At 39.5% G+C, this 12952-nt stretch overlaps 1 protein-coding gene, 1 long non-coding RNA gene and 1 pseudogene across 2 annotated transcripts in view; 1 reads left to right on the top strand and 2 right to left on the bottom strand.

Moving 5' to 3' along the window:
* Positions 1-12952, top strand: part of LOC145479914 (MAM and LDL-receptor class A domain-containing protein 1-like) — a 266467-nt gene that overhangs the window by 100605 nt on the left and 152910 nt on the right. The gene's annotated exons all lie outside the window — the stretch shown is intronic.
* The window catches only part of LOC145480881 (uncharacterized), a 124881-nt gene continuing 116848 nt past the window's right edge, over positions 4920-12952 (bottom strand). The window contains exon 3 of the long non-coding RNA XR_014048570.1: positions 4920-6379. This is a non-coding gene — a long non-coding RNA (uncharacterized LOC145480881). The remainder of the gene's footprint in view (positions 6380-12952) is intronic.
* On the bottom strand, positions 10369-11837 carry LOC145480244 (uncharacterized; annotated as a pseudogene).

Below are 12952 nucleotides of genomic sequence, written 5' to 3'. Positions count from 1 at the left end.
TGGAGTTTGAAATGCATCAAAAGGGAAATGATGTTAAATAATAGTTTTCCTTTGATATGAGGGTCATTTCATACATTGCTAAAGATGATTTCATTCATATATAGTGACTACGGTAATTTACAATGACAGTGCGAATGGTCTTTTATGCTGCTTTTGTTGTTTATATAAAATCATTTTTGGTCAGGAACGAACACCTGAATAAATAAATACAAACTTCAGCGCCTAAATTAAACAGGTTTAAAAATGGCTTTTTAAAACCTCTAAGTCTTAATGTTGACGTACAACCTTGCATGACTGAATAGGTAGCACAAAAAGAGGAAATGTGACGCCTGAAGAACAAAACATCGATCAAGAGCGATCACGTTCAGAACAGTCCAGTTGTGCATGTATTATTCACTGTACTGACGATGATACGGAACTAGTTAGACCAAAAGATGAGGAGTCCTGGAGTACACTTGTAAGAGGCGAGCAGCTGCTGTTCGTAAACACAAACACCTTGATATTGCTGAGACACTAAATGAAGGAGAAATCCCAACATTTAGTATCGCAGAAAATGTCGTAGCATGTTTACCATGAAAAAGCTCTTGGAAACAATTTCAAAGCAGCAAGCTGAACTGACGACCAACAACCAAAGGCAGCTAAGAGGACCTCGATCCGACAGTCCCCTACCATGCACAAGCACAGCTTACGAACATCTCTGCATATTCTGTGAAAAGAAGAACCTTAAGGGAACAAGAAATTGGGAACCCTTGTAACAATGCAGAGATTTGCGTGCAGATCACTCAATTAGAAAATCAGCCATGGAAAAGAAGGACAGCAGGATTCTCGCAATTGCGTCGCGTGAAATTGTAACAGCTGAAACTTGTTACCACAGGACATGCTTCAAGGACTCTACTAGGGCTGAGGCAAGTCTAACTGCGGCTTCCGATGGCTGTGGTGAACCGCTGAGAAGATGAGTATGCTAATCTCAAGTCAGAAGCTTACCAGATGCTTACATCAGATGATTACATCGGATCGGATGTTCTTACAAACGAGAAAATAGCCAGATTGACTGAAATGACAGAACTACTTATATCGTACGTATCGCTTTGGTTGTTGAAGAAATCAAGTTACCCACAAAAAAGCACACCAGACAGAATCTCCAAGCAGAATTGGGCGATGTCCTCCTCTTTGAAGATTTTATTTAGAAACCACCAGTGTATTCATAGTTCCCGCCGATTTGACACACTTCATGTTGCCAAATACATAACAACCCTTCTTCTGGAAAAACAGGGCAATGCAAGCCAGTCTTATCGGAGCTCAAATATAAACCTGGCTGCCATTGGCATTCGCGAAGCTATTCAAAGAACAGAAAACAAAATTTCATAGTCTCCACGCCCTTCAGATCTCGCGAAGAGCGCAATGAATGTTCCCAAAGAGCAGGGTTCGTTCTTGCAAACATATCTGACCGGAAAAAAAGAATAGCCAGACAAAAACTGTCATCCAAGAGTGCAGAAGTTGATGAAATCCTTCGCCCAAGATCTGATGTTTAGAGTGAGCAGAGGAAAGATTAAGCCATCCAAACAGATCCCTCTTCCCTATGCTGTGAAAACCCTGACAGATAACGTTGAACTCATCCAAATGCTTAATCGTTGCGACCACGGAATCGCCTATTCCCAGCTTGAAGAAATCAACGCTACACTGTGCCGTAAAAAAATGACATCAACAAGTGAAATCCCATTGCCAGATAACATCCCGCATCATGGTGGCACTACTTTAGCATGGGATAACATTGACCGCCTAGAAGAAACGTTATTGGGTGAAGGAGCATCGCATAGAGTAAATGGAATAGCGCTGCAGGCGAGGCATTTCGGACCACAACTTCCCCCGGAACCATCAACGCACATAGTTCAGACCAAAAAGAGGAGTGTTGAGGCACTGGATACAGAAAAACTTCCCATTTACAATGCAGAAGTTGGTTACGGTCCTCGTTCTAGGAGATTTGTAGAAGTTACCCGCCAAAAAGCTCCTGAAAACGCACGAAGAAAAAACCTTTTAAGGGTCTTAGTGCGACTACATGCGGATGCATCCGAACACAAGGTGCAGCAGTGGAGAAAATTCCTTTTGAATCCAAAGAATAAAAAGGCCTTCGCAGCGTTTGTGGTAAAGGGGTGGAAACAAGATTAATACAGAACAAAGTCGACAAGCAACGTCACTTTTCGTGCGAACGTGACTGTTACGAGATTACCTCACAAGCTGCCAATATAGCTGAAGAGCTCAACTCCACACAGGAAAAAGCTTATACCAGGCTTATTGCCAGGCTGATACCAGGCTTACCAAGAAATGCAGCTCATGCAGCTAAATCAGGCTACAAGGCGGTGGTTGTGGCATCAGAAGATACAAACATATTCTTACTTTGCCTGGCGTTTAATTGCTTTATTCGGCATCCATGTATGTCAAGTGTGGAGCGCAGACAAGAACTAGATATGTCAGTATCTCCAGTGAGGTGGCAGCCGTAGGAGAAGAACTTCGCAAATGCCCAGTTGGTATGTATGCTTTCATTGTTTGTGACACAGTGAGTGCCTTCGCTAAAAGGGAAAAGATAAGAGCCCTACGACTTGTCAAGCAACAGACATCTTACCAAGGAAATGTTAAACAGCTGGGGATGAAATGGGTTCTATCAGATATGCTTTTTCAGAGCCTTCAAGAGTATACATGTAAGCTCTACTGATAACTGATAAGGATACTGATAACATTAATGAGCTGAGGTACAGGTTATTCTGCACCAAGAAGGGTAACATCGACTCCTCCCAATTACCACCTTGTGTCGACTGCTCGTTCAAGCATGCGGCTCGCGCAAACTTCCAAGCAGTCATTTGGAAGCGAAGTCTGCAAAGCTGCCAAGGGACGCGACCCCCATTGGTTTTGGCTGGCGCGAAGACGGTGATCGCTTTGTCATTGACTGGTGATGAGCGGTGGCCCAGCCCCTACAACCGTGCTAAAACTACTGTCTTGCTCGTGTACAAGGTCATGTCAACTTGCTACCTGCAGTTGCCTGACAAATGGTTTGGAGTGCACGGATGTGTACAAGCTATCAGACTGTGACAACAGATGTGAAGATTCTATCGAGGAGTTTGTCTCAGATGACAGCGAAGAAGACGAAGAAATCTAACTTTAATTATCAGTGTAACACATGTACAAGCAGTTTCTTATATCCTGAATAATTATTCATGTTTAACATTTGGCAAGTTTAGCCATGGAAACCATCCAGGAACAATTTCTTTAAGTTAAAAATAAGTTGTTGACATAAGCTCTGAAAACGTTTGAGATATTCAAAAACTAAAAACCAGTGTATGTAACATGATTGTATTTGCATTTGCTTGTACTTGACCGTAGTAATCACCTTTGTAGCAGTTCTATCTGTTCAGCCCAACCGAGTCATTTGCAACTGATCACGTGATAAGTCTGGAATAGCTACTCATTTGACATGGCTGTCATATACCAAACGAAACAAGAGGAGTAAATGTAGTTTAGGACGAGCGTTCGAAGGTAACCAATGCAATTTACACGAGCACTTTCTTTTCTTTTGTTCATATTTATAATTTGACAAGTGTTGCCATGGAAACCATTCAGGGATAATACCTATAAGTCATATATAAGTTATTGGAATTAGGTCTGAAAACTACATTTGAAGTTTGCAATAACCAAAAATCAATGTATGTAACATTTTCAGGTTTGCATTTAACTGTTATTAGGCATCTTTTTACCAATTCTGCTTATTCAGCCAAAACGAGTGACGTCATTTAATCACGTGATAATCCTAGTAAAGCTACTCCTTTAGCATGGTTATCATACACCAAAATAACCTAAAGGAATCAACGTTGTTAAAAATAAGTGTGAGAATTTGTCCCTCGTTTTGGTACCAAATGGCTCTTTCCAGGGTCCTGGCCCATGGACTAATACTGTTATTGTCGTTCTGTATCACTATAAGATTTGAATGTTCATCAAGCATGTTACATCGATCAATGCAATGTGACCGAATTTTCAACTGAACATCGTTGTGATAAACACAGTTAGGTTCATTAGAAATCTGTGAATGGTTGCTTAGAGCCTCGTTTCTGCACAGGAAATTTGACCACGTGACAAATGAGAATATCATCAGTGCAACCGCATCACCGAGGGGTTAATTTTGAGAAAGTTTGACAAGCTATTGTGAACATTTAAAAAAGGTTGCATGCGTTTTTTTCTGATCCAGCCTCGCTTTCATACTAGGTCACGTGACCACCTCATAATGATCAGCTGTAACTAAATGATTAAATTGGATATTTCTGCCAATTTTGGGTAAGTTTGACAAGCTTTTGCAAACATTAAATTAGTAATATTCTATTGCGGCCTCGTTTTCATGCTAGAAAATCACGTGACCACTTCATAATCAGCAGTTGTCACTAAATAATCAACTTACGAATATCTGCCAAGTTTGGTGATTAACCGATGATAATTGATGAGGTTATAAAGAATTTAATGTACCAGCCTCGTTTTTATGTTGGTTCATATACGTCCGATTTTCAACCCTCCTTAAAACCCGTCCTAGCAAGTTGCAGAGTTGCCACCAAAACTTTTCATGTTAACTAGACCCTAATGAACACTTTTAGATTGGTGGCTTGCTTTCAGCAGGAAATTCCCACGGGATTACATTTGCTCCCAGACTATATAGAGTCTTAAAGAAGATAAATAAATCGTGGCAGACGCGACACTACTTCTGGTCTTTTTCATCCTTTTCTTGACCTCTGATGTCTTTGATCTTGGTGGATCTTCATGGTACTATGGGTCTAACAAACTGTGACACGATAGGAATAAGTCAATTCGAAATAGTTAAACTTTGCGCAAGGACTATGAACTTAAGTGTTATTTTTTGTCTATTTTGTCGATCATTTGCGGCAGTGCATACATATCCGAATCCCACTATTATATGAAAGGTCTGAAAAGATAACAAACGTTAGAGTTTGGTGTTATTTTATGCCGCTCGAGAAGACAGTTGTGTCAGCAATGAGAGACTACACAAGGAAAATGTTTATGTGCCACTTAATGAAGGTCGTCATAAAGACCTACCTCAAAAGCCACGTTACGACATTCACGGAAATAAAAACGTTGCCGTACAGAAGAGGATTCATGACGGGACGCATGGAGCTTCTACTGCAAGTACCGTAGAGAAATGGTAGGAACTTTTCCTAGCATTCCTTACATACTCTCACTACGGTTCTTCGCCTTGCGGCCAGGGAAGGCGTTATAATCTGTTTCAGTGACATGTCGATGATATTAAATAAAAAATAAACCAGAAAGGGCCGATGGAATATGAGACAAGCTTTAAAATGAAGTCACGATATTAATAGTGCTTTAAAAGTAAATAGAGTGTTCGAGTCCTTCTCGATGCTTTCAAATGATGGCGGACTCCACCGACGCCAATAATCTGGAACAAAACAAGGTCATTATATATCGGATCACGTGTATTTCACTTGTGGAAAACTATCGATTTGCACAGTGTTTGGGTTGGAGATTCTCGCCCATATCAACTTTCTTTTCTCTCGTAAGTTCTCGCGCGTTTAGAGATGCTCCACACTCGCGTTTTAAGTGCAGGGATCCTAAGCAATGCTTACCTAACTTTTTAAAGATGCTACTTTTAGCCCTCCCCCAAATCTACGCACGTGTATTTCACTTGTGGAAAACTATCGATTTGCACAGTGTTTGGGTTGGAGATTCTCGCCCATATCAACTTTCTTTTCTCTCGTAAGTTCTCGCGCGTTTAGAGATGCTCCACACTCGCGTTTTAAGTGCAGGGATCCTAAGCAATGCTTACCTAACTTTTTAAAGATGCTACTTTTAGCCCTCCCCCAAATCTACGCACGTGTATTTCACTTGTGGAAAACTATCGATTTGCACAGTGTTTGGGTTGGAGATTCTCGCCCATATCAACTTCCTTTTCTCTCGTAAGTTCTAGATAGATAGATAGATAGATAGATAGATAGATAGAATGAGAATGCCGATAAATCAAGTAATCAAGTAATAAAAATAGCGGAACTGAGGTTCAAAGGTATAATTATTTTTCCAATCAATAACCTGAGTAACGTACGATAAACTGATGACGATTCAACTAGTGAATGTATAGCTTATTCCAGGAACACCAAGAAGAGATACTTACAGTAGAAGTCATTTGCGTTCCCTTACAGTTCTTCTTTGAGTAGTCCTTTGAATTGCCCAAGGGACTCTGCTTTCCTCAACTTACAAGGAAGAGTGTTCCAGAGAATGGCGCCACTATAGCTAAAGCTATTTTTTTTTTTTTTTTTTTTTTCCAAAAGCCTGTAAGAAACTTTTTTTTTTTTTTTTTTTTTTTTTACAACACTAACTCTATTTACATTATGTTGCTCTAATTTTTTACACTATTTAAATTACAATAACTAAACGACTTACATTACTAACAAATACAGTTACATGACTTACACAATTAAGAAATACAGTGGGGCAAAGAAAAAAAAAACTGAGAAGAAAAATAGCTAGTTATCATTACAGCTTGAGGTTGTAGTACAGAAACATAAAAAAACAGACCAAAGGCATGTGGTACATTAAAAGTAAAATGAGTTATGCATCTGACAGGAGATTAGAAATAGCTTAATGGGTAGGAGATAGATAACCCTACAGAAAATATAATCTAAAATATTAATTAAACCCTCATGTATCCTGTAAGAGGTTTCCATTTCTTCGTGTCTCCACTTTTTGTTTCTATCTCATACTGTAATTTTAGTGTGCATATGAAAAGCGTAAGATTTGGATGATCATTTTTTGTTTTAGCGAGCCATATGTGATATCGTGCTAAGAGAAAGCAGTAATTTATAAGAAGCGCAAATTGAGAGATATCTGGCCTCAGACCCAAAGCAGTAATATTTGTCACAGCATAATCTCTAGGAAGTAAATTTAAGTTTTTCAGCCATTCAGTAAGTTTATTCCAAAAGTGAGATGTTTGACGGCATGACCAAAAAGATGAATTATTGACTCAGAGGAGGTGTGACAAAAACTGCACTTTCCATCGCCCTGTAGACCTATTCTAAATAAAAAGTTATTGGTTGGTACACGTCTATGTAAGAATTTAAACTGAAACTCTATCAGCTTAGTGCTCTTTGTGCATTTTTTAGCTAAAAGATAGGCAGCATTCCAATTTATGTTGTCATTTATTGGTAGGCCACAATCCTCTAGCCACTTCTTTTGACTTGACACTGGGGTTAAACTCTTGTTACTAATCAGTTTTTTATATATTATTGTAGTTGCTTTTTTGACCCGCAAAATTCTTGTTGTAAGTGGCTCATATTCGTGGTCGGTGTTCTGTAAATCTTGAAAATTAGAATCAGTCCGAAGAGACTTTACAGCCGATATTAATCCGTAGAAGCTGAGAGGGCGAGGGTCTATTTCATACTTACAGCGGAAATCATTTAACGAGAGAAAGTTGTTGTCCGGTCCTAAAAGATGTTTCACCCGAGTTATTCCCTTGGTGAACCAATTTTTAAAAAAAACTGTTTTGTTGGCTATCTTTATGAGGGAGTTATCCCAAAGTTGTTGATCCAGAAAGTGATCTTTCGATGTTATTTCAGGTTCAAAGTTAACTTCCGCCCAGATTCCTAATAGTTCTTTTAAAAAGGCATCCGAAGTTGTTATTGTCGATAAGGTGTCTCTAACGTTGAGGTTGTAGGAAAAAAAGTTTTGACAGCCATATTTTTTTAGGGTTGTATCAAAAAAGATTTTCCATTTTCCCTTATTGTTGTTATCTAAATATTTTTTAATCCATGTGGTTTTGAGAGATTTATTGAAGGAACTAATATCAATCATTTTTAGGCCACCACCACCGAAATCATTGATCATTACCTTCCGTTTTATCTTGTCGCCTTTACCATTCCATAGAAAAGTGTAGAGTAAATCATTTATTTCTTTTAAAACCCTGTAGTTTGAGCGAAGAGGCGAGAGTAGATAAACCAATTGGGAGACCACTAGTGATTTGATAACAGTGATTTTCCCTAACAATGTGAGTCGGCGGTATTTCCAGCATCTCAGGATTTCTTTCACTTTTTCAAGTTTCTCATTGTAGTTTAAAGAGGCAGATAGTTCGGGATCTGTTGAAATCCATAGACCTAGGGATTTTACTTTGTCTTTTGGCCATTTAAGCTCTTTTCCTGATAACAGAATTTTATCACTTCCAATACTTGCGCCAATCCATAGAGCTTCCGTTTTCTTATCATTGAGTCTGAGGCCAGAGACTTTGCTGAAATCGTCAAGCATTGCAAGGGATGAAAGGAGAGATTCACGTGACCCATCTAATATAAGTGTTGTGTCATCGGCATACTGACTTAACTTAATTTCCACATTATTTACAGAGATTCCCTTTATATTAGTACTTTTCCTAATTGCCGTGGCCAGCACCTCTGCCGATAGGATAAATAAATAAGGTGAGAGCGGGCAGCCTTGCCTAACACCTCTTTGAATTTCAAAAAAATTACTTGCCCATCCATTATTCAGAATACAGCTTTCAGTATGACTATACAGGGTTTTCACCCAGTTAATTAGCGAAGCACCAAAACCGTAGGATCTTAATGTTCCATGTATGAAGGACCATTCGAGAGAATCAAATGCCTTTTCAAAGTCAATAAAAAGTAACAGGCCCGGGATATTCTTTTCTGTGGCATATTGGATAATAGAGTCAATGAGTCTGATATTTTCGCCTATAAATCTGCCCTTCAAAAATCCTGTTTGATCGTGATTGATAAGGTTTGGAAGTACTAATTTAATTCGGTTTGTAATAGATTTTGCTGCGATTTTGTAATCAGTGTTCAAAAGGGTAATAGGCCTCCAATTTTAGATGAAGTATAGTTCCGCATCTTTTTTTGGAATTAGTTTTATAACCCCTCGTCTTTGTGTTACTGAGAGGCAGCCAGAGTCAAAAGCATAGTTGAGGGCCGAGATTAAAAAAGAAGAAATGTCTTTCCAAAAAACTTTGTAGAATTCGGCGGGAAGTCCATCCGTGCCTGGCGTTTTGTCAGACTCCATCTTCTTCAGGGCTTCGAAACATTCCTTTTGAGTTAAGGGGCCTTCACATAAAGTTTGTTCTTCATTGGTCAAAGAAGTGGAGTTCACTTCAGAGAGGAATGTTGACTGGATGCTGTCGGGGCTTTTTGACGTATAAAGATTTTTATAAAAAGCCGTACATTCAGATAAGATATCTTTGTCTGTGGTGACAAAGTCGGTGTCATTAATTTTTAATTGACTAATTGTTCCTTGTTTACAGTGCCTTTTTTCGAGGTTTAGAAAATATCCGGAGTTCTTTTCGCCCTCGTTGTACCATTGCGACTTTGACCTAATGATAGCGCCTTTGGTTCGATACTCAAAAATGTTTTCTAGCTCTTTCTTTAAGGTAAAAATTCTTTCAGCAACAATATGATATGAGGGGTTACTATTGCTTGCATTGTCTAAATGTTTTTCTAACAAGGCGATTTCGCGTTCCAACATTTCTTCGCGTTTCCTTGTTGTCGCGTTTTTGTATGCAGCATAAGATATTGATTTTTCTCGCACCTTTAATTTAATCATCTCCCAAAGCAGAGCTGGGTTCACTGAGGTGTCGTCTTTGTATTGTTTCACAGTGCTTTCAATTGTTGTTTTAATTTCTTGGACATATCTCATTTCCGATAAAAGGGACGTGTTCAACTTCCAAAAACCTTTGCCTCTGGGGTTCGAGTGTAAAGCTAGATTCAGAGTAATCATCGAATGATCCGTTTTGAAACCAGGAAAAATATCTGCATGGGTCACATTACATAAAGATGATTCTCTTACTAGAAAAAAAATCGAGTCGGCAATGTATGACTGGTTGGTTTCGGCGCCAAGTATATCTCCTGGCTTCTGGGTTGAAAAGTCTCCAAATATCAGTCAAACCAAGATTTTCAGAGAAATCTCGAATCACTTTTAAGGCATTTTTGTGTGTTCTGGCAAGGCCACCCCTCTTGTCTTTTTCGACGTCAAGAACTAAGTTAAAGTCCCCACCAATTATGATTTCACCACATTTAAAGTTTGATAAATGATCGAAAAAAACCTGAAAGAAGTTTGGATCGTCTTCATTCGGAGCGTAGATGTTAGCCACAGTCAGACGCTTGCTATCAGCAACGATATCACATATTAAAAAGCGTCCATTCGGATCCGAGAAAACCTTGTGGATCTGGCAATTGAAATTATTATTGAAAAGAATACCAACCCCTGCTTTGTTGCTGCTGCAGCAGCTGAAGAGCGCTTTGTACCCCCATTCACAAGACCATATATTGGTAGTTTCTCGAGAACAATGGACCTCTTGCAGCATACATATAGATTGCTTTTTCGCTCTCAGCCAGTTAAACACCTCTTTTCTTTTGGCATTGTTTCCCAATCCCCTGACATTGAGGGAAATTATTTTCAGATCTGTTGTATTGTGAGTAATGAAGGAGGCTGAGTTGACTGTTTTGCATTTTCACAATAAAAGATATCTAAATGACCACATGCCTTTAAACTATTGTTAATTAGATAGATTTTTATGCCCTGGAGACAGTAAAACGAAAACACACACAAAATGAATAAAATTACTAAAGGACTTATGGTGGAGAAATTAGGCAACTTGATTGCTTGCTACAGCAAAAAAGAGAAAAAGCCTGCAACTCTATTAGCCCGTTTAAGTTGCCGACCGCCTCTAATTGGTGAAAAGCATATTGGCAATAACGAAACTGCGAGAAGTTTGAACAATTTACCGGTCAATCTGAACAAAGTTTATTTAGTGTTAATTAAATAGTAAATTTTTGCCCGATCGGCCACAATTTACCTCTGATATACAATTTATCCGGTTAAGATTGGCTGAAGGAGGCAGCAACTCCATTTTTCCTGGCATCCTTAAAAGCTCCCATCTGTACTTTGCGACGGGTAATGATTTCCTGGGGAAGGTCTCGGAACATTTGAAAGTTAGTGCCTTTAAGCCGGTGACCCAGTAAAAAGATCTGTTGACAGTCTTTATATCTAAGGAAACGGGCCAGAATAGAACGCGGATTTCCATCCTTGCTTTTTCCGATGCGATGTACTCGCTGAATTTCTACATTCCTTGCATCCCTATAACCAAGATCACGTTCCAGAAAAGTTCGGAGAACTTCTTCGGTGTCTTCACTAGTGCGGCCGCCTATTTCTGTCGATTCTTCTATGTTCGTGAATTTGATATTCTCCCGGCGAGAGTAGGCTTCTAAGTAAAGATTTTTAGTGTGGATCTCGTCTAACAAATCCCCATTTTTCTGGCATTTTGTCGTGAGCTCTGTTAATTGAGTTTCATAGAGTCGATGCACCTTCTCCATAGCTTCTGTCTTATCCTTGAGTTGTTGTCCAGTAAAGTTGATCCCTTCTTTTAGATCGTCAATATCTTTCTTCGCTGTTGTTTGGAAATCTTCTAGCCTTTGGGTTCGTTTTTCTAAGTTCTCGAGATTGGCTTCAATTTTCTTCACGGCGGATTCTATTGAATCAAGCTTTTCCAGCTTTGCTAAGATTGCTTGTAGAGTTGCACCAACATCTTGTGTCATACTGAGAGCTGTCATTATTTCGTCTTCGTGATGCGTTGGCGAGGAGTATGGCTTCGTTTTTTTGATTTCCGGCGAAAGAGATGATTCGTCGGAAGAGTCTGAGGATATGGTTTTTCTTTTGCTCAAAAACTGACCGAAAAAAACGGCCATTTACCAAACACAGAGCAGAAAGATCGGCGGGCGGCAGCAACGCACGTCTTTACGTCGCCATTACTCGACCCAGTCCAAAAAATCAAAAAGCTATTTTTGTAATAGTGTGTGCGCGATAATGGAACATTGAGTTTATTCACAGAGTCCCTTAGGTCATATGCGATTTCTAGCCTTTCAAATTTAGAACTGAGGTAGTTGGAGCCAACCTGTGCAGAGACCTGTAAACCATCGTAGCTCTTTGAATTTGCTGCTGGCAAGCTAGATTTTTCCACCCTAGAAGTTTGAACAGGTGACCAGCGACTACGTCATAGTTTGAGTAGGTCAAAACACGGGCTGCTCTATTTTGTAGCTTTTGTACCTTATTCCGTAAAGTTATCCCACAGTTTTCCCAGACAATATTGCAATAGTCAAAGTGTGGCTGTATCAAAACTTGGTATATTAGATGTAAGGTCGCCTGAGGGACAAGGTGGCTTATTCGTTTTATGGCCGTAATACCAGATGCGACTTTCTTAGTAACTTTCTCGATATGGCCACTCCAATCGAGTCTGTTATCGATGGTCACTCCAAGTGATTTTGCGGTAGTGACCTGGCTAACTTGAAAGTCATTAATTGCAAGTGTCGGGGATTCTGTGAGAGTACCTAGCCTCTGCCTAGATCCGATAAGCATGAATTCGGTTTTAGTCATATTTAGAGTGAGTTTGTTTGCTCTCAGCCAATTGTGAACATTTTCTAAATCTTGATTTAGGCGCGACTGAATATTGTCTGCATTATCACCTGCGCATGTAAGGTGGGTGTCATCAGCGTACATCCTCGGCTCACAATTTGATAGACAATTTGGAAGATCATTGATGTATAACAGAAATAGTAGCGGCCCTAAAATGGTCCCCTGGGGAACACCACAACTTAATAAACAGCTTTTAGAGAGCGACCCGTTGATGGAGCACATTTGAGTACGATTCCCTAAATATGACTTAAACAATCGGTGCGGGTTACAATATATGCCGTAATTTCTTAATTTTGATAAAAGGATCTCGTGGTCAACTGTGTCGAAGGTCTTTTTTAGATCTAAGAAAACAACGGCATTGATTTTTCCGCGGTCAATGTTGTACGCCCAAGTGTCCGTAGCCTCAAGGAGAGCCGTGACAGTTGAGTGAATAGTGCGAAAGCCCGATTGACATTTACAGATGATATTGTGCTCTTCTAGGTAGGCA

The sequence above is a fragment of the Orbicella franksi genome, chromosome 1 (assembly GCF_964199315.1).
Source record: "Orbicella franksi chromosome 1, jaOrbFran1.1, whole genome shotgun sequence".
Lineage (NCBI taxonomy): Eukaryota > Metazoa > Cnidaria > Anthozoa > Scleractinia > Merulinidae > Orbicella > Orbicella franksi.
The sequence above is the reverse complement of the archived record's forward strand: the minus strand, read 5'-3'. Positions and strand labels throughout refer to the sequence as shown.